The sequence below is a fragment of the Sapajus apella genome, unplaced genomic scaffold, assembly GCF_009761245.1.
Source record: "Sapajus apella isolate SASKATOON/1434 unplaced genomic scaffold, GSC_monkey_1.0 scaffold30, whole genome shotgun sequence".
Classification (NCBI taxonomy): Eukaryota; Metazoa; Chordata; class Mammalia; order Primates; family Cebidae; genus Sapajus; species Sapajus apella.
The window spans coordinates 14,414,943-14,437,260 of record NW_022436970.1 but is presented as its reverse complement, the minus strand read 5'-3'; the positions used below and the strand labels follow the sequence as shown (position 1 = coordinate 14,437,260).

General features: G+C 37.9%; 1 protein-coding gene and 1 long non-coding RNA gene across 10 annotated transcripts in view; one reads left to right on the top strand and one right to left on the bottom strand.

Annotated features, from left to right (window-relative positions):
* The window catches only part of CCDC102B (coiled-coil domain containing 102B), a 391,327-nt gene that overhangs the window by 92,590 nt on the left and 276,419 nt on the right, over positions 1–22,318 (bottom strand). The window lies entirely within an intron of this gene.
* On the top strand, positions 1,817–20,779 carry LOC116561789. Its single transcript, XR_004273606.1, has 3 exons — positions 1,817–1,980; positions 15,136–15,139; positions 20,769–20,779. It is a non-coding gene; the product is annotated as an uncharacterized LOC116561789 (long non-coding RNA).

Sequence of the window (22,318 nt, the reverse complement as noted above, 5' to 3'; positions counted from 1 at the left end):
GGTTTGCCAGGGGCTCTTGGGTCTTGGTCACAGACTGAAGGCTGCACTGGTGACTTCCCTACTTTGGGGTTTTGGTACTTGGACTGGCTTCCTTGCTTCTCAGCTTGCAGAAGGCCTATTGTGGGACTTCACCTTGTGATGGTGTGAGTCAGTACTCCCTAATAAACTCCCTTTCTTTCATATGCATCTATCCGATTAGTCTCCTGTTGCTCTAGAGAACCCTAATACTATATATATATAATACGCACACACACACACACACACAGATACATACATATAGACACACACATGTATGTGTGTGTCTACATGTACTTATGTATATAATAGAAATATATGCATATACTTAGATTGAGAACTTAGCTCCAGGTTTGCATATGCAAGCTTATTTCTATCCACATCAAAGTATAAAAAAAAATACCCTCATTAAATTAAAAAAAATCGAAACTCACACTATGGCAAACACTGATATGGAGGTCAGGAGCTAAAGTAATCACCAAGGTAGAAAATTACCCTAACTGCCAAAAGAAACCCTCGGAATACAAAGTAGAAATAAGCCCCAAATGACTCAACAGCTCGGAATACACAGGCCCACAGAAAAATGAATCTGACGGAAAAACTAGCTCAAAAACAAAGTTTCAAATCCTAAGAAGTAAGGATTCAATGTGAGGAGGAGCAAACAAACACAGCAGAAAATTAACATCCGAAGAGCTTAAGCTACAGCAATGTAAAAATGCCAAAAACAAATATAATATGATTAAATGATAAACAAATAATAAATTGCAGTTAAATTAATAAAGTTAATTCATAGGAAACTGTGAGAACATGAATGATAGATTTGATGCAAAAAGTAGAACTTTCTAAAAAGCTACAAAATGTTCTAGAAGTTAAAAAGACAATGGATGAATGAAATAAAAGCATACATACTATTAAGTAATAAATATATAAAAGATCAAAATTAAATTATACAGAATGCAGAAAAATGTTCTGAAAAAAATTGTAATGAGATAAAAGGACTAACAGACATCCAGTGAAATCCAGAATTCTACATCTAGCTGTCTACTTGACATGTACATTACAATAACATTTTTTTTAACTCCACAACAGCAGTCACTACCTTCACTGATACTCCTTTTTGTCACAACTCAGGCGCATGGTTACCTATAAATAAAGGGTGGCTGGGAAATTCATTTTACCTATGTAGACTCATCCAAGGAAGATGAGGAAATAGATATGATATGTACCTGTCAATTCTCTGCCAAACAACCAAATTAGAATCATAAGTATATGGAAAATTTGAATGAAAAATGAAAAATTTTATCTACTATAAAATATATGTGTCTGTGTATTAGTCCATTTTCACATTCCTATAAAGAAATGCCTGAGACTGGGTAATTTATGAAGAAAAGAGATTTAATTGACTCACAATTCAGCATGGCTCAGAAGGCCTCGAGAAACTTGCAATCATGGCAGAAGGCAAAGGGGAAGCAATGCACCTTCTTCACAAGGCAGCAGGAATGAGAAGTGCTGAGGAAAGGGGGACAGCACCTTATAAAACCATCAGATCTCGTAACTCACTATCACAATAATGGGATGAGGGAAACCACCTCCAAAGTTCAATTACCTCTACCTGGTCTCTCCCTTGATACAAGGAAATCATGGGAATTACAATATCAAGATGAGATTTGGGTGGCGACACAAAGCCTAGCCATATCATTCTTCCCCCTGGCCCCTCCCAAATCTCATATTCTTTTGACATTTCAAAACCAATCATGCCTTTGCAACCTTCCCCCAAAGTCTTAAGTAATTCCAGCATTAACCCAAAAGTTCAAATCCAAAGTCTCATCTGAAATAAGGCAAATTCTTTCTGCCTATGAGCCTGTAAAATCAAAAGCAATTCAGTTACTTCCTAGATACAATGGGGGTACAGGTATCGGGTAAATACACCTGTTCCAAATGGAAGAAGTGGGACAAATACAAAGGGTGATGGGACTCAATGCAAGTTGAAATCCAGTAACACAGTTATTCAATCTTGTATTAGGAGTCTATAAAGGGACAGAACTAATAGAATAGATGAAAATATGAAAGGGAGTTTAATAAGGAGTGTTGATTCACATGATTACATGGTGAAGTCCCCAGATAGGCCAACTGAAAAGCCAGGAAGCTAATCCAAGTCCTAAAACCTCAAAAGTAGGGCACCTGATAGTGCAGCCTTAAGTCTGTGGCCAAAGGCCCCATAGCCCCTGGGAAACCACTGGTTTAGGTCCAAAAGTCCAAGGGCTTTTGAGAGCAGGAAGCATCCAGCATGGGAGAAAGATGGGGGCCAGAAGACTCAGCAGGTCTAGTCCTCCCATGTTCCTCTGCCCACTTTTATCCTAGCTGCTTTTAGAGAATTAGATGGTGTCCAACCAGATTGAGGGTAGGTTTGCCCCTCCCAGTCCACTGACTGAAATGTTAATCTCCTTTGGTGACACCCTCACAGACACATGCATAAACAATACTTTGCATCTTTCAATCTAATCAAGTTGACACTCAATATTAAACATCACAAATCTTAAAGCTCCTAAATAATCACCTTTGACTCTATGTCTCATATCCAGGTCATGCTGATGCAAGGAGTGAGCTCCCACAATCTTGGGCACCTCCAACCCCTGTGGCTTTGCAGCCCCCATTGCAGCTGCTTTCATGGGCTGGCATTGAATGTCTGCAACTTTTTCAAGCACATGGTTCAAGCTGTCTGTGGATCTACCATTCTAGGGTGTGGAGTACAGTGGATCTCTTCTCACAGATCCACTAGGGAGTGCTCCAGTAGGGACTCTGTTTGGGGTTCCTACCCCCCATTTTTCTTCTGCACTGCCCTGGCAGATGTTCTGCATGAGGACTCCACCCTTGCAGCAAACTTCTGCCTGGAAATCCAGGCATTTCCATACACCCTCTGAAATCTAGTTGGAGGCTCCAAAACCTCAAATCTTGACTTTTGTGCACCTACAAGCCAAACACCACGTGGAAACTGACAAGCCTTGGGGCTTGTACCCTTTGAAGCAATGGCCTGAGCTATATGCTGGCCCCTTTTAGCCACAGCTGGTATGCTGGGTGTCACATCCCAAGACTGCACAAAGCAACAAGCCTCTGGGCTTGGCCCAGGTTAACCATTTTTTCCTCCTAGGTCTCTAGACCTGTGATGGGAGGGGTTGCTGTGAAGGTCTCTGACTTGCCCTGGGGACATTTTCCTCATTGTCTTTGCAATTAACATTTGGCTCCTTGTTCTCATGCAATTTCTGCAGCAGGCTTGAATTTCTCTAGAGAAAATTGGTTTTCTATTCTATAGCATTATCAGGCTGCAAATTTTCCAAACTTTTATACTCTGCTTCCCTTTGAAACTTAAGTTCCAATTTCAGATCATCAATCTCAAGTTCAAAGTTCTAAAGATCTTTAGGGCAGGGACAAAATGCTGCCAGTCCCCTTGCTAAAGGATAGCAAAGTCATCTTTATTCCAGTTTCCAACAAGTTTTTCTTCTCCATATGAGACTACCTCAGTCTGAACTTCATGTCACTATCAGCATTTTTGTCAAAGCCATTCAACAAGACTCTAGGGAGTTCCAAACTTTCCCACATTTTCCTATCTTCTTCTAAGCCCGCCGAAGTATTCCAACCTCCACCTGTTACCCAGTTCCAATGTTGCTTCCACATTTAAAGTTATTGTTATAGCAGCAACCCACTATCTGCAGTAGCAATTTACTGTATTAATCTGTTTTCACACTGCTATAAAGAACTGCCTGAAAACTGAACAATTTATAAAGAGTTTTAGTTGAATCACAGTTAAGCATGGCTGGAGAGGCCTCCAGAAACTTACAATCATGTTGGAAGATGAAGGGGAAGCAAAGCACTTTCTTCACAAGGTGGCAGGAAGGAAGAAGGGAGAAGAGCCCCTTATAAAACCATCAGATTTCGTGAGAACTCACTCACTCTCATGAGAACAACAGGGATAAAAACACTCCCATGATTCAATTACCTTCACCTGATCTCTCCCCTGACATGGGGGCAGGGTGGGGGGAGGGGAGGATTATAGGGGTCATGGGGATTACAATTCAAGGTGAGATTTGGACCCAAAGCCTAACAATTTCAGTGGGTATGCGGGTGTGTCCCTGTACCCCCCACTATGACATAAAACTAGTGAAAAGGGGACATGCTTTCTTTTCAAGAGACCATCATATGAAAACACCAACATGAAATGAATATTTACAAACGTGACTATATACTTCACAAGGAAGCCTCAAAAAATTCCAACAAATTTCCACTTCAACAAATCCAAGAAATTATTGATAACATTTGTTGTCACCAAAGCAATTAAAGTAGAATTCAATTTTTAAAAATCAGTTTAAAGATTCTTTGGAAATTTGTATGAGTTAAATAAAATAACAATAAAAATTACAAATAAATGTCCTACATATACATTGTGTAGGATTTAGCAAGATCAGTGACTAGAGGCCGATTTAAATATATTTATTACGTAAAACATAGATTAAAAATTAATGAGTTAAATGAGAAGACATAAATAGGTCTAGATATTTATATAGATTATAAAATATTAATAAAGTTTTATTTAAACAGAGACAAAGCACAGCGTAGGTGTGTGTACACTATGGGAAGGTTAAGTTGGCACAAACACTTCGGAGAACAATCTAGTGATATCCATCAAATCTGAAGTGGTTCTTACACAGCAGTTCTATTTACTTGAAATAGAACCTGGAGCAATTTACTACATTCTTTCCAATAATTTTTATATGGCATAGTTTGTAACTGAGTATATATGTATATCCATCAATGAGGAAGTGATAAATAAACCTACAGTGGTTCCTATAACATTTAAGATGAATTAGACTTTCATTTATCAATATTCATACTTCTGTAAAATATTTTTAGTGTCAAAAGCAAGCTGCAAATTATATAGGACAAAATAAGTCATTTAAAATTTACATAAAGTAATGAAATATTGTTATGAGTACACTAATATGTAGTAAAAGACCAAAAATATACACAGAAAGAACATTCACCACTGTGCCTCTTCTTTATAGGAGAAGAGAGGGATGAAATGGAAGGTGGGCATTTAGCTATCACTGTATGTATCCTTCTTAAAAACATCTAAAGGATATGTGACAATCTGTGATGAGCCAACTGATGCCTTCATAGTGTTTGTTAGTTAGCAGAGTCCCTTGGGTGCGGGCCGTCAGCACCTGGAGGCCAGGCCAGGGCTCTGCTTCATCGAGGAGACAGCAGCAGGAAAGCTATACAAGACTATAAGCTCAGTCACAATCTTCGGGAGAAGGAAAGGCAGATGCTGCAGTCAAACCCCCACCTAAAGAAGGGGGCTGTGACCTCCATGAACCTGACTAAGCTAGAGGGTGGTGTGGTTTATAACATGGCACCTGCCACTATAAGTGCCAGCTTAGACTTCACTGTGGCACCAAATGTGCTTTTGAGCAGCAGCTGCAGGGCTGGTGCCACGCAGCTGGAGATGGGGTCACCATCGAGTTTGCTCAGAAGCGGACACAGCCCTGAGTGATACCTACTAATGACTCAGACCTCTGGTGGGAAGCTTTTAGCCAGGTCTCCAAGGACATGAACCTCACTCTGGCTGTCATGGACAGCTCTTTCCTCTGAGTGGTAGGGGTCCTGGCTCTAAGCTTCTCACCCATGAACCACACACCTGTGCTGCTGCATGACCATGACAAGTAGCTACATGAGGCTGTGTTTCTCCTGGGTTGACACATAGTCACACCTGCTGCCTGCCCTGGCCAGCATGCCCACCCTGCCTGGCAACAGCTGAGCCCTAGAACTCCCCAACCTCTGCCCCTGGAGCTTTCATTCCAACCAGTGCCAAGGACTTCTTCTTCGCCCTTCCAAATAATAAAGTTTGTGTGTGGATGGGGTGTGGGGGGAAAGAAGTTGGTCTTCTAGTTATAGCCCAGGCTCAAAATATTGAATGGCTCCATCTCCAGATATTCTGCTCTACTGGTGTGGAAGGTAACTTTTGGATCATTGTTCATTAAAAATGTTGGGTGATTCTGTCACTGCAGCAAAGGTGAAGAACCACTAAGCCCAAGTGAACAGAAATGGAGGAGGCAGGAACGGCCATGTGGGGTTCAGCCAGAGGCTACTCAGATCATGTCTAAGAGATGTCTCTCACCTTACCAACCCTGAGCTCAATGTCAGTGCATTTCCTATTCAGATTGGCATAAAGATGGTGGCTGATAACCACTCATCACCTATATGAATGAAACAATGAATGAGTATAATCAAAGTACTGAGGGCCCTATTCTATGTAATGGAGTCCAAATGAAAGGTCCAAACTTCTTTCCCAAGCAATTGTTTATATCACTTAAATGTCCCTATGTAGTGATTATTGGTTATTTCCTTTGAGTCAGAGAACCAAATGAAAGGGGAAAGAAAAAGGATAAAAAGTAAATATAATAACTGGCAAAAATAAGGCCACTAGATCAGTGTTTAAGTGTACCTGGAAACGTTGCGGGAAAAAATTATAGAGCCTGATAAGCCAGATGATATTTATTTTTACATCTTATGTATGTCTTTCTATGTGTGTTATCCTGAGAGTATCTCATATGTATCATATGCATATATAAATTAGTTCTTACAATGTAGGCTAAATGAAAATAATGTGAATTTAGACTTGTTTTCTGATAATAGCATACATTAATCATCAATTAACTCTAAGAATAAAGTTCTATAAGAGTAGGAAATACATTTTCATCTACTACATAATATATCCTTACTCAGTGTGATATTTAAAATTTCTAAAGAATTGCAAAGATGGCTATTAATTCTATAGCTAAATCACAACTATATGTAACAAATATAATTTAGCATTCATGCAGCATTTTGCATCTCTAGAGAACATACAAATATTAAGTTAAAACATTAATGGTTAGTCACCAAAATTTTAGATGGAATCACAAGTTCTTTTTCCACTTTACAGGCCCTGATGGGGTAGAGAAAGTGAGATAAGTGACTCATACTCAGTGGGAAATGCATTACTCCCACACAGTTTTTCTTAAAACTATGCACACTTAGCCAAATAATCCTTTATAACAAAAGTCTCCAGCATTCTCTCTACCCACACGCAGTGCCCTGTAATTGCACAAGTTACAAATGTTCAGAGAAAATACTTTTGGTTGTTGTTGAAAATACTTAATTTCATTTGATAAATCAGCCTTTTACAAGTTCCCCAGGCAACCCCTTGGATATGAAAGTGGTTCTGCACAGAACAAACTCTCCTGATAGACAAAGCTGTTGCTTTTGTTCATAATTCTAGAGAAATAAATAATTTAAAGAAAACAAATGGACATGTATATTGAGGTTTGCAGCCCCAATGTCCGAACAATTTCTACTTTATTTTTTTTAAGCAGAAGGGCCAATATAGGTGACAACAGAGAAGTGCTCAGAAAGACAAATAGAAGTAAAACCACATTAAGTATTCATAAAATGAATAGGAAGTAACTCAGATTCCAAGATCAAGAAATACACAGGAAAATTAACAGAAGATAAAATACAGTAACCCCAAAACTGAAAATAAAAATATTAATAAAGCAATGGCAAGAAAGATACTCTCACACATTTCATGTTAACTTTCATGACTTTTTGGAAAAGAAGATAATTTACCAGAGTATGTCAACAGCTCTTAAATTTCCCGTTTCATAACTAGAAAACTGTTCTAAGAAAGTACCAAGATACATAGAAAAGGTTTATGCTCAAAATTACTCAACATTACTTCTAATAACAAATGTAGGAAATCATCTATATGATTGGGGCCTAATTGAATAAACTATAATTAATTCCAAAAGTGGAAGTTTATAAAGATTTGACATCTGTGGCAATAATTTTGATAATACAAAAATAACAAGGCTAATATAATTTAGAATAAAAAGGCACAATGCACAATTTTATGTTCACAATGATTCTGATTATTTACATATAACTGTACACACACAAACAAAATAACATGATATACAAGACACCTACTATAAATAAAAAATAAGGCTTTCCATTCTATCCAGCTTTACCTAAGCTCTTAGACCAAAAAGGACAGGTTCTTGGTCTTCCCACCTCCCTAAACGAGAAGTCACAATAAGCAGATAAAGTGATGACCAGAGGAAAATAAAAGGGTGGATTCTGTATGTCTTCAGTGCTTTCTACTCCAAGATGAATAATGGGAAGATTACATGTTCACAAGGAGAAGCTGGAAAAGCCTGTTGTTCGGGTCCTCCCCTGCTTCTCCTGGCAATAGAGTAGGGTTACTGGCCCCCACATGCAGCCAAATCTAGGGGGCTGAAGAGACCTTCCTGAGGTATTAACATGTGCCACCAGGAGTTTAGGGGACAGAGAAGTGCCTCATTCACATTGGAAAGAGGAAAAGTAATCTGTTGCTATGGAACAAGGAGATTGCCTATAATTTCAGAATGTTTTGGAACACGAATCTATGAATGTTTGTGATGGTCCATGAGTGGACCTTATAGAGAGGAGCTGGACTTGCATCATTAAAAGTCACAATAACAAAACAACAAACTCCACTCGAAAGGACCAACTGGATAGGTGAGGTGCTGTCAACAGAAGAATTTTATTTGGAAGGGACTGTGGGAGGAACTTTGGAGCTGATGGTGGAGTGGTTAGTGGCTAATCTGAAGAGACAAACAAATGGGAGAAAGAGACAGTGCCCGCGCCTCTGATGACCAGTAGAGCACCTGTGACCAAAACAATAGCACCAGTCCACAAGACTCATTCTTCTGCTTTCCTCTCTTCCAACTCTGAAAAACTACGAGTGTGGCAATCTCATAAGCAAGACAGAAGACATGGCAGCCTGGTGTGGGATCAAGTGCGTGCAGATGCATACAGCCCTTCCTCTCTGCAGGCCCTCTGCCTGAGGCTGATGAGGTATGGAAACTGGTAATAGATGGGACGGGATTCCCTAAGCGTTGACATACCAGACCATTGTTAACATCCGGAAATAGTGTAGAAGCTCTATGCTATTCCTATGTTTTAATCAGGACTGAAAGAAAAATAACTTGTTCAAGGCAGCAGTATGAAAAAGATATCACAGCTTCTCTTTCCATTTGCAACACGTCCAATGAACCACACATTCTAAGATGTAGACAATTTTATTCTATGGGTTTTTTAATTAAGGTAATTTTTATTTTACTTGGTATGTTAATCTTCATTTTATAGTATTATAAGAGAACAAGAAATCCAAGATATTTTTGTCCAAATATGCCAGTCTTTCAAAGGGAGCCAATATTTTAAATGACCCAAAAAATGTAGAGAAGAATAAAAACTGAAATATATAGGTTGTGTTTGACACATTGACATTCATTAGTGAACTGTGAGAGAATACTTGCAGAGGAACAAAATAAGATGTAATATGGATTTCCAAGAACAAACAATAAAATAGAATAACTAGGAAGCACAGTATATAAGCACAGATATGAGTGGAGGTAATAGCAAAATAGCCTGACCAAGGAGAAATAAATGAATGTAATTGCAAGGTTTGAGGACATAATTTGAAGACTTAACAAAGGTCCTCATAGCATAAAAGTTGTCCATGCAATACACACCTACATTGTGATGTTAGTTATCTTTGATAAATATTCACACAAAAGAAATCTCAACACTTGCCACTCAAGTCCAAACCAACCTGATTTCAATCTTTCCCAAACTATCTCCATCGTCCACACAATAGGATGGCACAAAACTGTATCACATCAATAATGCTGAAACATTTTAGCGGGTGGTGGCACTTAACCCCAAAATGTGCTTAAATGACATAATCATGAAGATTTTACTTTCAACTATATTGTTGATTCCAGTACTGTCTTTTTGGAGTATTATATTATTATTATTTTTTTTCAGGTATTATATTTCCAAGTTTATTCCTGTTGACCCAGAGTTAATTCTTTTTCTTTTTTTTATAATTTCAACTTTTATTTTAGATTCATTGGGTACATGTGTGGGTTTGTTGCATGGATATATAGCATGATGCTGAGGTTTGGGGTCCAGAAATCATCACCGAGCTAGTGAACATAGTATTCAATAGGTCCTTGTTCAACCCATGCCTCCCACCCTCTGCACTTTAGTAATCTACAGTGTCTATTGTTCCAATCTTTGTGGCCAGGTGTGCTCAATGTTTATCTTCCTCTTATAAGTGAGACCATGCAATATTTGGCTGTCCATTCCTGTGTAAATTTGCTTAGGGTGATTGTCTTCAGCTACATCCATGTTGCTGCAAAGGACATGGTTATACTTTTTATGGCTGCATAATATTCCATGATGTATATGTATCACATTTTCTTTTTCTAATTCACTGTTGATGGTCACCTAGGTTGATTCCATGTCTTTGCTCTTGTGAATACTGCTGTGGTGAACATATGAGTGCCTGTATTCACAATAAAATCATTCATATTCTTTCAGCTATATATCCAGTAGTGGGATTACTGAGTGGAATGGTAGTTCTGCTTTTAAGTTCTTTGAGAAATCCCCAAACTGTTTTCCACAGTGGCTGAACTAATTTACATTCCTGCCAACATTGTATAAGCATTCCCTTTTTTTCTATAGCCTCCCCAGCATGTATTTTTTGATTTTTTAGTGATAGCCATTCTGACTGATTTGACGGTAACTCTTAGCGATTTTGATTTGCATTTCTCTGATGATTAGTGATGAGGAGCATTTTTCCCATATGTTTGTTGGTCATTTGTATGTTTTCTTTTGAGAAGTATCTGTTCATCTCTCTTGTCCACTTTTTTGATGAAATTATTTGTTTTGCTTTTTGCTTGATGATTTAAGTTTCTTGTAGATTTTGGATGTTAGACCTTTGTCAGGTGCATAGTTTGTGAATATTTTCTCCCATTGTGTAGCTGGTCAATTTACTCTGTTGATAGTTTTTATTCCTTCCTTTTTTCCACTCTCTGTTTTATTGCAGAGAAATCAATTTCCCAGGGCATCTTGCTAGTGGCTTCCTGGTAGATTCAGCCAATAGAAGATGCTGGCAGAAGACTGGTAGGCAGGATCAGAGAAACCCAAGAGCATTTCTCTTCTGATGTCTAGATCTGGCTACTGTTGCCTGTCCACTGTGGCTCAAAGTCCTGATAGCTCTTTCCTCTGAGTGGAGAAGCACCAACAGTAGTTTCAGTTCTTGCCACATAGCTCCAGCTTCAGGGTCTGTCAACCCTGGTTCACACTGTTGTCTCTCTCCACGCTGGCAGCTTCTTCCTACTATGACTAATCTATAGGTTACCCAGTAGCAGTTTACATAGCTTCTCAGCTCTTCAATTGCACCTATTAAATCCCCTCTGTTCATAGGCATAGAGTATTTCTATTTACTGGCTAGACACTGGCTAATATAGAGTGTATGTTTTATGAGAGTAGTGGTTTTCTCTTACTTATTTTCATATCTCTCAGTATCAACAATGTATATTAAGCCTGTGGATAGCACTTCAAAAATATATCAAACTGAGAATACAAATTTATATGGAAAAGATTGAAAGGGTTTCCTTCTATTACACTGAATTCAGACATTCCCAAGAATATTGTACAATTTGTTATTAAATATTATCCTTTGAAACTTTATTCTTTGATGGAATAACAAAATTCACCACCATTTTCGACAGAGCATTTGCTTCGTAAACAAGATATGAGATTACAGATATACAAATTGTGTAGACATCTCGGGCTTATATTTTTTCCACTAAAATAAAACTTAGCTATTGAGCTAACTCAGTTATTTAACCTGATCTGAGAAGTAGCACATATTATTTACAAACTCATAAAATCTCCAAAACAGGGGACATACATACCTACTTATAGCTCTAATTAAAATGTAATTCTCTAGATGGTCTTTATATCAAGAAATCAATATCTATTAGATAATTAAATTATCAAAACTATTCTATAAGTCAATATTAACTAGTACATTAAAGTACACTCATGCAATGTCTGGAACCGTAATACAGTTTAATATGATGACATGTAATACACATAAATCCTTCAACGTGGAATATTTGAGTTTCATCTCTCACTCTGTTTGGTCTTTCTAAAAAAGATGCATTCAAGGCCAAAGTTAGGTAAATAATTAAAATAAAACTGGAATAATAAGTGACAGTTTATCTAAAACTAAATTTATCTCTATACCTAATTTCTAAAGGTTGCCTGTTATGTAACATGGGTCCAGTGTTGCTCCAGAGCTAGTAATGAATTCAGTGTGTGAAAGGGCATAGGTGAAAAACAGTTTCTAGAGAGAAGAATATAGTTAGAAAGCTTGGGTCATCAAAAGAAAAGGCACAGCTCACACATGTTTCAAAGTCCCCGTGGGAAGAAGTGCCAGAACCACATGTTCCACTAGGAGACTCTTTATGGTTTCTTTCAGCAAATTGACATCACCTTTCTATAGATTTATGTTGCAATTTCTGGCATTTTGAATTTGTGTATTAGCTGTTTATATAAGTAATTTGCCAATGCCTGATTTCCAGAACTTTGAGAGTGAAGGGGCTGTGAGGAGACAGTGTATTGGAACCAGCCAGTGGTAGCTCATAGAGAGCAAATTTTAAACTTTTTTTTGCCTGTGTTACAAAGATAACACAGTTCTGGACCTAGGAAGTTCATATTCTACCAGAATAAATAAATGAGATAATGTCCATTAAAATGTACTTACCTTGAGTGCTAACTTTTGAACTCAAATGGTTACTATAAACAGACTAGAGAAAATCTTAACTTTCCTGCACAGAGAATCTACTCAGCCCCTGCTATTCATGATGATTTTACCTATAAGAGTCGTGGCTATAATCTCTTATTTTCTCATTTGCAATGCTAAAAATAGTCACTTAAATGATGTTAACGTCCTCTATCACTCCTCTGTAAATGTCTTCAGGGAGGAAAAATAAATCTACAAATATATTCCTGATTTTTATTGGCAAATCTGAGTATCTTCTCAAGTCTATAATTGAAAACAGAGGCCCAGATACTTTTCTGTATATTTAAATATTTTGATGCTATAAATATTGAATAGAAATCATTCATGCAAAGCATGTATAGCAAACTGTTAAGTAAAACCTTATACATAGAAAATTGAATAGGGTTAAAATTTTAAACTAATTATTACATGAAACGTTCTGAGCTCTAAATATTGCATTATCTGCTCTACTTATGTAGCATGCCTTAAATATATTCTCTTAAAAATACTTGATCAATTTAGATGTACTGTCAATAAAATCAATATTTATAATTTGTGTATTAAGGATTGAATACACATATTTTCTTCATGTTTATGAAAGTCTGTTAATAATTTTTAAATTATTAAAGTATACTAGTGCTTCTCAGTCTAGATAAGGCCACATTACATGTGGTCTAGCACAATCTAATACAATTGCAGGAAAGTGTTTCTGCCATGCTGAAAACAGAATATTTCTACCAAAGGCATAGATCCACTTGCAAACACAAGAGTCAGGCAAAACTAATGCATTTCTCTCATACAGGGGGGCAATTTCCTTCTAAATTTCTTTCGGATATTTTTTCTTGATAAAATGTTACATTGTTTTTGTTATTGTGATAATTTTTGTGTTATTCTCCAGAATCATTTTTTCACTCTTTAAAATGTGCAGCTCCGATTATTCCCTAGACAATAACTGCATAAGAGCAGCTTCATACCATCCAAATATCAAGTAAGACAAATTATCTAACATTTCATCAAATTAACTTTATTCTGTAAATATGAGATAAAGTTAATCTTAAAGCTAAAAAATACAGTGAAAAAGTTTCCTGTGAGTTTGTTCATGAATACTAAATGCAATCTCCTAGTAAACACATAGTAATGAGTATTTTAGCTGATACCTCTATAAATTATTTTTTTCAAAATTTCTGTTCAAATCGTTAAAGGCCATGAATGAACATCGGGGATTGTTACTGCATTATTTCATATATAGTTGAGGGAAAGCAGAATTCAATATCTTTTATCACTGTCTGGTAAAATAATGAAATTTGAAAACATTTGCTTGACTTCATATACTCAACCAGTCAAATGTTCTGTGAATTGTATAGAGTCAACTCATACAAGACACGGAAACTATCCATGCAGTTGCATCAAACTATTTGGTCCATTAAGACCTCACTTAAGCTGCCAAGTTATATTTTTCCCTGCATAATATTGTTTGGCATCTGCATTGATCATATTAACTGGTCAACTGCCAAATGTCCACTTCACTTTGGCATGTAGCTAAGGATTATGAGAGTGAGAAATGATTTACTAAATTTCTAAAATTTACTATACCTGCCCAAATCACATAAAGTATACTAAAAAAATAAAACCCTCAATCATTCCTCAGGATTCCTCTCCAATTAATGTATACTTCCAGTTATAGAAAGAAAAGTATGCTTCTGAAAATGGAAATTGAATAATATGAACACAAATAAGTAGATGATAAAATCACTCATTTTAAAACCTATGTTTTAATGTATGGTACAAATCCTTGTGGTTTGTGATGCTAACTTGAAAATATATGAATACATATAAAATTTTCTTTTCACAGAATAGTGATGTACAATTTTGTAAGAAAAATATATGTGAGACACACTATATGATTAATAAGCATGTTATAAAATGTTACTATAATATTTTACTAGATTCTTAGTCATTTATCAATTATATTTTTATTGGCTACTATGAGACACTCTAATTTTTATAGAAGGAGATTCCAGCTTGGAAGAAAAGATATACATTCTAATGAATAAAATACAAGGAAGGCAAACTGGCTTAACAACAAAAAATTAAAATTATTTTCCAGTTATCCCTAGAAAATTAAAATATAATCACCTAGTTTTATTAAAAAATACAATGTAGTAAAAATTAAAAATGGCACTGATATATGGCTGGAGAAGAGAATTAGACAGCATCTTTTGTCTTTGACAAAGGCTATGCACTCCAAATGAGTGTGCCCGGTTATAAAGTTGGGGATGAAAATATCACAACTAAAATGTGTGAGTACATGTGTATGTGTATATAATCTTTAAAATTATTATATTATTTGTGGAGTATAAATATCAAATAAATTGAATTAATGGACATAAGAGAGCAGAAGGCAGAAGGGTAGTTAAGGGTAGAGTGGGGCTGGGGGGTGGGGATGGTTACAGCTTTTGAAACAATAGTATAAAATAGTATAAAAATAGTATATATCCACATACATATTCATATGCTAATTCCAGTACAACATAAATTAACATATCCATGTGTTATACTTCATTGTTTTCTTAAATGTTAGGAATAAATGAAGATAAAACTTTCGAATGTATTGAACTACAACGGTTAAATGTCATATGGTTCAATCAGAGATAATTCTGCACGGATTTTTCTCTAGAACAAAGTTATAATTGAATCATTGACATACAGGGTTGATGTCTCACCCCATTTTATCTCTAGCTCCCTGGCTTCATTTCTCATCTTCAAAAATATCTCCTTTCTGTCTGAAAAGTTCTTCTCCCATCTCCCTACATGGTCTTTCTAAATAATTCTAGATCAACTCACTCTCATTATCAGGAGTAAGAAATTATTATATAATTTCAGAAATTTCTGTTTTAGATTATTTATAGACTGATGAAACACCAAGTTTCATGAGGCCAAGGGCTTTTTGTGTTTTTTCACTGCCCTATATCTGGCACCTAAAAGGGAAATAGGTAGGCACTAAACGGATGCTTTTTTTTTTTTTTTTTTTTTTTTAGGAGTCAATGGCTTAGGATAAATCTTGATTCCAAGTATCTCTGTTCAGTGAGTCCTAATGACTGAGTTCAGCTGCTCTAGCATTCCCAAGCCAATAGTTCTCTGACAGTATTAAGATCTCTATACCATCTTTCTGTCCCTTATGCCTCCTGTCTCTTCTTAACCAGCATGTGGGCAAATTAGTCCAATAAAACTTCCCTCGCAAATAAGATTTATTCCTAACTCTCTTACTTCATTGCTTGGGTTTCCTTTTTCCTGTTTCCTCTCTCTTCTTTTCCCTTTCCTCTCCTTTTCCTCTCTCTAGGTGCTTTATATTTGGTATTGAATATGTTTATCGCCTTTAGTCATTTTAATATCTGTATTTTGCTATCTGTAAATTTTAATTCACAAAATATTTTTAGTATTAAGTAAAACAGGCATATTGTAGAAAACTGAAAAACAGTGTAAAGTAAAAACATGAAAATAAAACTCAGTCATCCAATGATAAGTACTCTCCATCCACAGCTGTCATTTCCTCTTGAATTCCAAGTCAGTACTCTTTCCTGAATTGGTACAATAGCCTCCTTATTGGGACTTACAATATTGCTCACCTACAGTCTGTTCTCAGCAGCTCATTCCTACTAATAAATCAATCTTCTGCTCAAAACTCACCAAAGTCCCGCTTTCTCTCAGAGTAAAATCTAGATATCTTACAAGGTTTTCCAAATAACTAGAATCCTGCCAGCTCTGACCTCCCCCATACTCTGCCTCACTCCCACTTAAACCGCAAAGCCTGCCATGCCATTTCTCAAACATTCTGGGACTGTTCTGCCTTTTGGGCCTTGGCTAGCCCTTCCTTCTACCCCAGACATCTCCCTGGCAAGTAACTTGACCTCCTACCAATCTTTGCTAGGTATCACCTCCTCGATGAGATCTCATCTGACCATCCTATTTACAGTGCAACCTATACTACCTGTACCCTCAAGGCTGCCTCTGTTTTACTAATTTTTGCAAAACAAAACAAAAAAGTAATCTTTTTTAGAGAGTATACAGTCAGATTTCATTTGTTTTTTCTTGACTGACTACCTGTCCTATATAAATTGTTCCAGAGTGAGGAACTTGCTCTGTATATTAGAATCTGTATTTTCACCAAGACCTAGAATAATGACGGGACATAACAGGCCCTAAGTAAATAACGTATTGCATAAATGAATGAACCTCTTTAAATCACAGTATCATTCCGTGCTCAGTGAAGGAACTTTACATATGTTAAGAAAAAAAAAGGGATTTAATATGATTCTGGAGGAGAAGGCTCTATCTTGGACCACCAAGAATGGTCCCAGCCACTGCAGAACCCACTTACAAAGATTTTACTCCCTATATCAAACCAGAAATATGAAGGAGTTTAGATACAGAGAACCAGGACCTGAGAAGAGTGGCCACTGTTTCAACTTTCCTGGACACCCTGAAGTCCAGTGACCACATTCTGGAATGAAATACTACCTTAGCCACAGGTGCTTCTTGACCAACAGGTTCATGTGCTCTGTGGGGGAGGGGTGTCCGCCAATACTGAGGCAGCCCGCCACGAAGGAGGTAGCTGGCCAAAGCTGAGGCAGCCCGCCGTTGCCAAGGCAACCCGCCATTGCTGAGGCAGCCCGACGTTGTCAAGGCAACTTGCCACAGCAGAGAGACTCCACCTCAACAGAGGCGGGCCACCATCGCCAAAGCAGTTCTAACTACACCCATATAAACAGGACTGCGAGGAAGTTCACTCGGCAGCTGGGCGGAGCCCACAGCAGCTCAGCAAAGCCTCTACAGGCCGACAGTGACTAGGCTGCCTCCTTGCTGGGCAGGGCAGGTCTGAAGGAAAAAAAAAGGAAGGCAGCAGCATAACGGAAACTCATAAATAAAGCCCTAAATCCCTGGGACAGAGCACCTGGGAACAAAAAGCAGTTTATGAGTTCTGCTGCAGCAGACCTAAACATACCTGCCCAGCAGCTCTGAATGAACAACAACAGAGCTCACAGCTCACCATTTGAGCTCCTATAAAGAAGAGACCGTCTCCTCAAGCAGCTCCCTGACCCCTATATATCCAAAGAGACACCTCATAAAGGAGAGATCAGATTGACACTAGGCGGGTATCCGTCTGAGACAAAGATAGCAGAAGAAGAAAACTGGTAATAACCCTTGCTGTTCAGCAGCTGCTGCAGGTCAACCTCAGGCAAGCAGGGCCTGGAGTGAACCTCAGCAGACCTACAGCAGAGGGGCCAGACTGTCAGAAGGAAAACAAAGAAACAGAAATAACCTCATCATCAACAAACAGAACGTCAATCTGAAAGATTTGAGACCCAATCTGAAAGCCAGCAACTACAAAGTCGACAGGTGGATAAATCCTTAAAGATGGGAAGAAACCAGCGCAAAAAGGATGAAAACACCCGAAACCAGAACACCTCTCCTCCTACAGGGGATCACAACTCCTCACCAGCAAGGGAACAAGGTTGGAGGGAGAACGAGTGTGATGAAATGACAGAATCAGAATTCAGAAGGTGGGTAGTAAGAAACTTCTGTGAACTTAAAGAACATGTTCTAACCAAATGCAAAGAAACTAAGAACCTTGAAAAAAGATTTGACGAATTGCTAACGAGAATGGACAAAATAGAAAGAAATATAAGTGAATTGATGGAGCTGAAAAACGCAACACGAGAACTTCGCGAAGCATGCACAAGTATCAACAGCCGAATTGACCAAGCAGAAGAAAGGATATCAGAGGTCGAAGATCAACTCAATGAAATAAAATGGGAAGGCAAGACTGGAGAAAAAAGGGTGAAAAGGAATGAACAAAATCTCCAAGAAATGTGGGACTATGTGAAAAGACCTAGTCTACGTTTGATAGGCGTACCTGAATGCAACGAAGAGAATGAATCCAAGCTGGAAAATACTCTTCAGGATATTATCCAGGAAAACTTCCCCAACGTAGCAAGGCAAGCAAACATTCAAGTCCAGGAAATACAGAGAACACCACAAAGATATTCGTCAAGAAGAGCAACCCCAAGGCACATAATCATCAGATTCACCAGGGTTGAAATGAAGGAGAAAATACTAAGGGCAGCCAGAGAGAAAGGTCGGGTTACCCACAAAGGGAAGCCCATCAGACTCACAGCAGATATCTCAGCAGAAACCCTACAAGCCAGAAGAGAGTGGGGACCAATATTCAACATCCTTAAAGAAAAGAACTTTCAACCCAGAATCTCCTGTCCAGCCAAAGTAAGCTTCATAAGTGAAGGAAAAATAAAATCATTTGGGAACATGCAAGTATTCAGAGATTTCGTCACCACCAGGCCAGCTCTACAAGAGCTCCTGAAAGAGGCTCTACACATATAAAGGAACAACAAGTACCAGCTCAACTAAAGGGCAAAACACCCAGCTAGCACCAAAATGGCAGTATCAAATTCGCACATAACAATATTAACCCTAAATGTAAATGAACTAAATGCCCCAATCAAAAGACACAGACTGGCAAATTGGATAAAAAGACAAAACCCATCGGTGTGCTGTATCTAGGAAACCCATCTCACATGCAAGGATACACAAAGGCTCAAAATAAAGGGATGGAGGAAGATTTACCAAGCAAATGGAGAGCAAAAAAAAAGCAGGAGTTGCAATTCTCATCTCTGATAAATTAGACTTTAAAGCAACAAAGATCATAAGAGACAAAGAGGGACATTACATAATGGTAAAAGGATCAATGCAACAAGAAGAGCTAACGATCCTAAATATATACGCACCCAATACAGGAGCACCCAGATACACAAGGCAAGTTCTTAATGACTTACAAAGAGACTTAGACTCCCACACAATAATAGTGGGAGACTTTAACACCCCATTGTCAATATTAGACAGATCAACCAGACAGAAAATTAACAAGGATATCCAGGACTTGAACTCAGACCTGGACCAAGCAAACCTAATAGACATTTACAGAACTCTCCACCCCAAATCCACAGAATATACATTCTTCTCAGCACCACATCACACCTACTGTAAAATTGACCACATAATTGGGAGTAAATCACTCCTCAGCAAATGCAAAAGAACAGAAATCGTAACAAACAGTCTCTCAGACCACAGTGCAATCAAGACAGAACTCAGAATTCAAAAACTAACCCAGAACCACACAGCTTCATGGAAACTGAACAACTTGCTCTTGAATGTTGACTGGATAAACAATGAAATGAAGACAGAAATGAATATGTTCTTCGAAACCGATGAGAATGAAGACACAACATACCGGAATCTCTGGGACACATTTAAAGCAGTCTCTAGAGGAAAATATATACGAATAAGTGCCCACATGAGAAGCAAGGAGGGATCAAAAATTGACGCCCTATCATCAAAAGTGATAGAGCTAGAGGAGCAAGACCAAAAAACCTCAAAGTCTAGCAGAAGACAAGAAATAGCTAAGATCAGAGCAGAACTGAAGGAGATAGAGACACAAAAAACCCTTCAAAAAATCAATAAATCCAGGAGCTGGTTTTTGGAAAAGATCTACAAAATAGACAGACCACTAGCCAGATTACTAAAAAAGAAAAGAGAATAACCAAATTGATGCAATGAAAAACGATAAAGGGGATATCACCACAGATTCCACAGAAATTCAAACCATCATCAGAGATTATTACAAACAACTCTATGCACATAAACTAATAAACCTGGAAGAAATTGACAAATTCCTGGACACTTGCCTCCTGCCAAGCCTAAACCAGGAAGAAGCCGAAACCCTGAACAGAGCCATAACAAGGTCTGAAGTTGAGGCAGCAATTAAGAGCTTACCACCCAAAAAAAGCCCAGGTCCAGATGGGTTCACAGACAAATTCTATCAGACATACAAGGAAGAGCTGGTACCATTCCTTCTGAAACTATACCACACAATACAAAAAGAGGGAATTCTTCCCAAATCATTTTATGAGACCAACATCATCCTGATTCCAAAACCTGGCAGAGACTCAACAAGAAAAGAAAACTTCAGGCCAATATCCATGATGAACATAGATGTAAAAATCTTCAATAAAATACTGACAAGCCAATTGCAACAGCACATCAAAAAGCTTATCCACCATGATCAAGTAGGCTTCATCCCGGGGATGCAAGGCTGGTTCAACATACGCAAGTCTATAAACATAATTCACCACATAAACAGAACCAAAGACAAAAAGCACATGATTATCTCAATTGATGTAGAGAAGGCCTTTGACAAAATTCAACAGCCCTTTATGCTAAAAACCCTCAATAAGCTAGGTATTGATGGAACGTATCTGAAAATAATAAAAGCTATTTATGACAAACCAACAGCCAATATCATACTGAATGGGCAAAAACTGGAAGCATTCCCCTTGAAATGTGGCAGCAGACAAGGATGCCCTCTCTCATCACTGCTATTCAATATAGTATTAGAAGTTCTAGCCAGAGCAATCAGGCAAGAAAAAGAAATAAAGGGCATTCAAATAGGAAAGGAGGAAGTCAAATTGTCTCTATTTGCAGACGACATGATTGTATATCTAGAAGACCCCATCGTCTCAGCCCCAAATCTCCTGAAACTGATAAGCAAGTTCAGCAAAGTCTCAGGATACAAAATCAATGTGCAAAAATCACATGCATTCCTATACACCAATAACAGGCTTAAAGAGAGCCAAATCAAGAACAAACTTCCGTTCACAATTGCCACAAAGAGAATAAAATACCTAGGAATACAACTAACAAGGAACGTAAAGGACCTCTTCAAGGAGAACTACAAGCCACTGCTCAATGAAATAAGAGAGGACACAAACAGATGGAGAAACATTCCATGTTCATGGTTAGGAAGAATCAATATCGTGAAAATGGCCATACTGCCCAAAGTAATTTACAGATTCAATGCTATCCCCATCAAGCTACCAATGACCTTTTTCACAGAACTGGAAAAAACCACCTTAAATTTCATATGGAACCAAAGAGAGCCCGCATAGACAAGTCAATTCTAAGCAAAAAGAACAAAGTGGGAGGCATCACACTACCGGACTTCAAACTATACTACAGGGCTACAGTAATCAAAACAGCATGGTACTGGTACCAAAACAAAGATATAGACCAATGGAACAGAACAGAGGTCTCGGAGGCAACACAACATATCTACAACCATCTGATCTTTGACAAACCAGACAAAAACAAGCAATGGGGAAAGGATTCCCTATTCAATACATGGTGTTGGGAAAGCTGGCTAGCCATGTGCAGAAAGTAGAAACTGGACCCCTTCCTGACACCTTACACTAAAATTAACTCCAGATGGATTAAACACTTAAACATAAGACCTAACACCATAAAAACCCTAGAAGAAAATCTAGGCAAAACCATTCAGGACATAGGCGTAGGCAAGGACTTCATGACCAAACACCAAAAGCATTGACAACAAAAGCCAAAATAGACAAATGGGACCTAATCAAACTCCACAGCTTCTGCACAACAAAAGAAACAGTCATTAGAGTGAGTCGGCAACCAACAGAATGGGAAAAAATTTTTGCAGTTTACCCATCTGACAAAGGG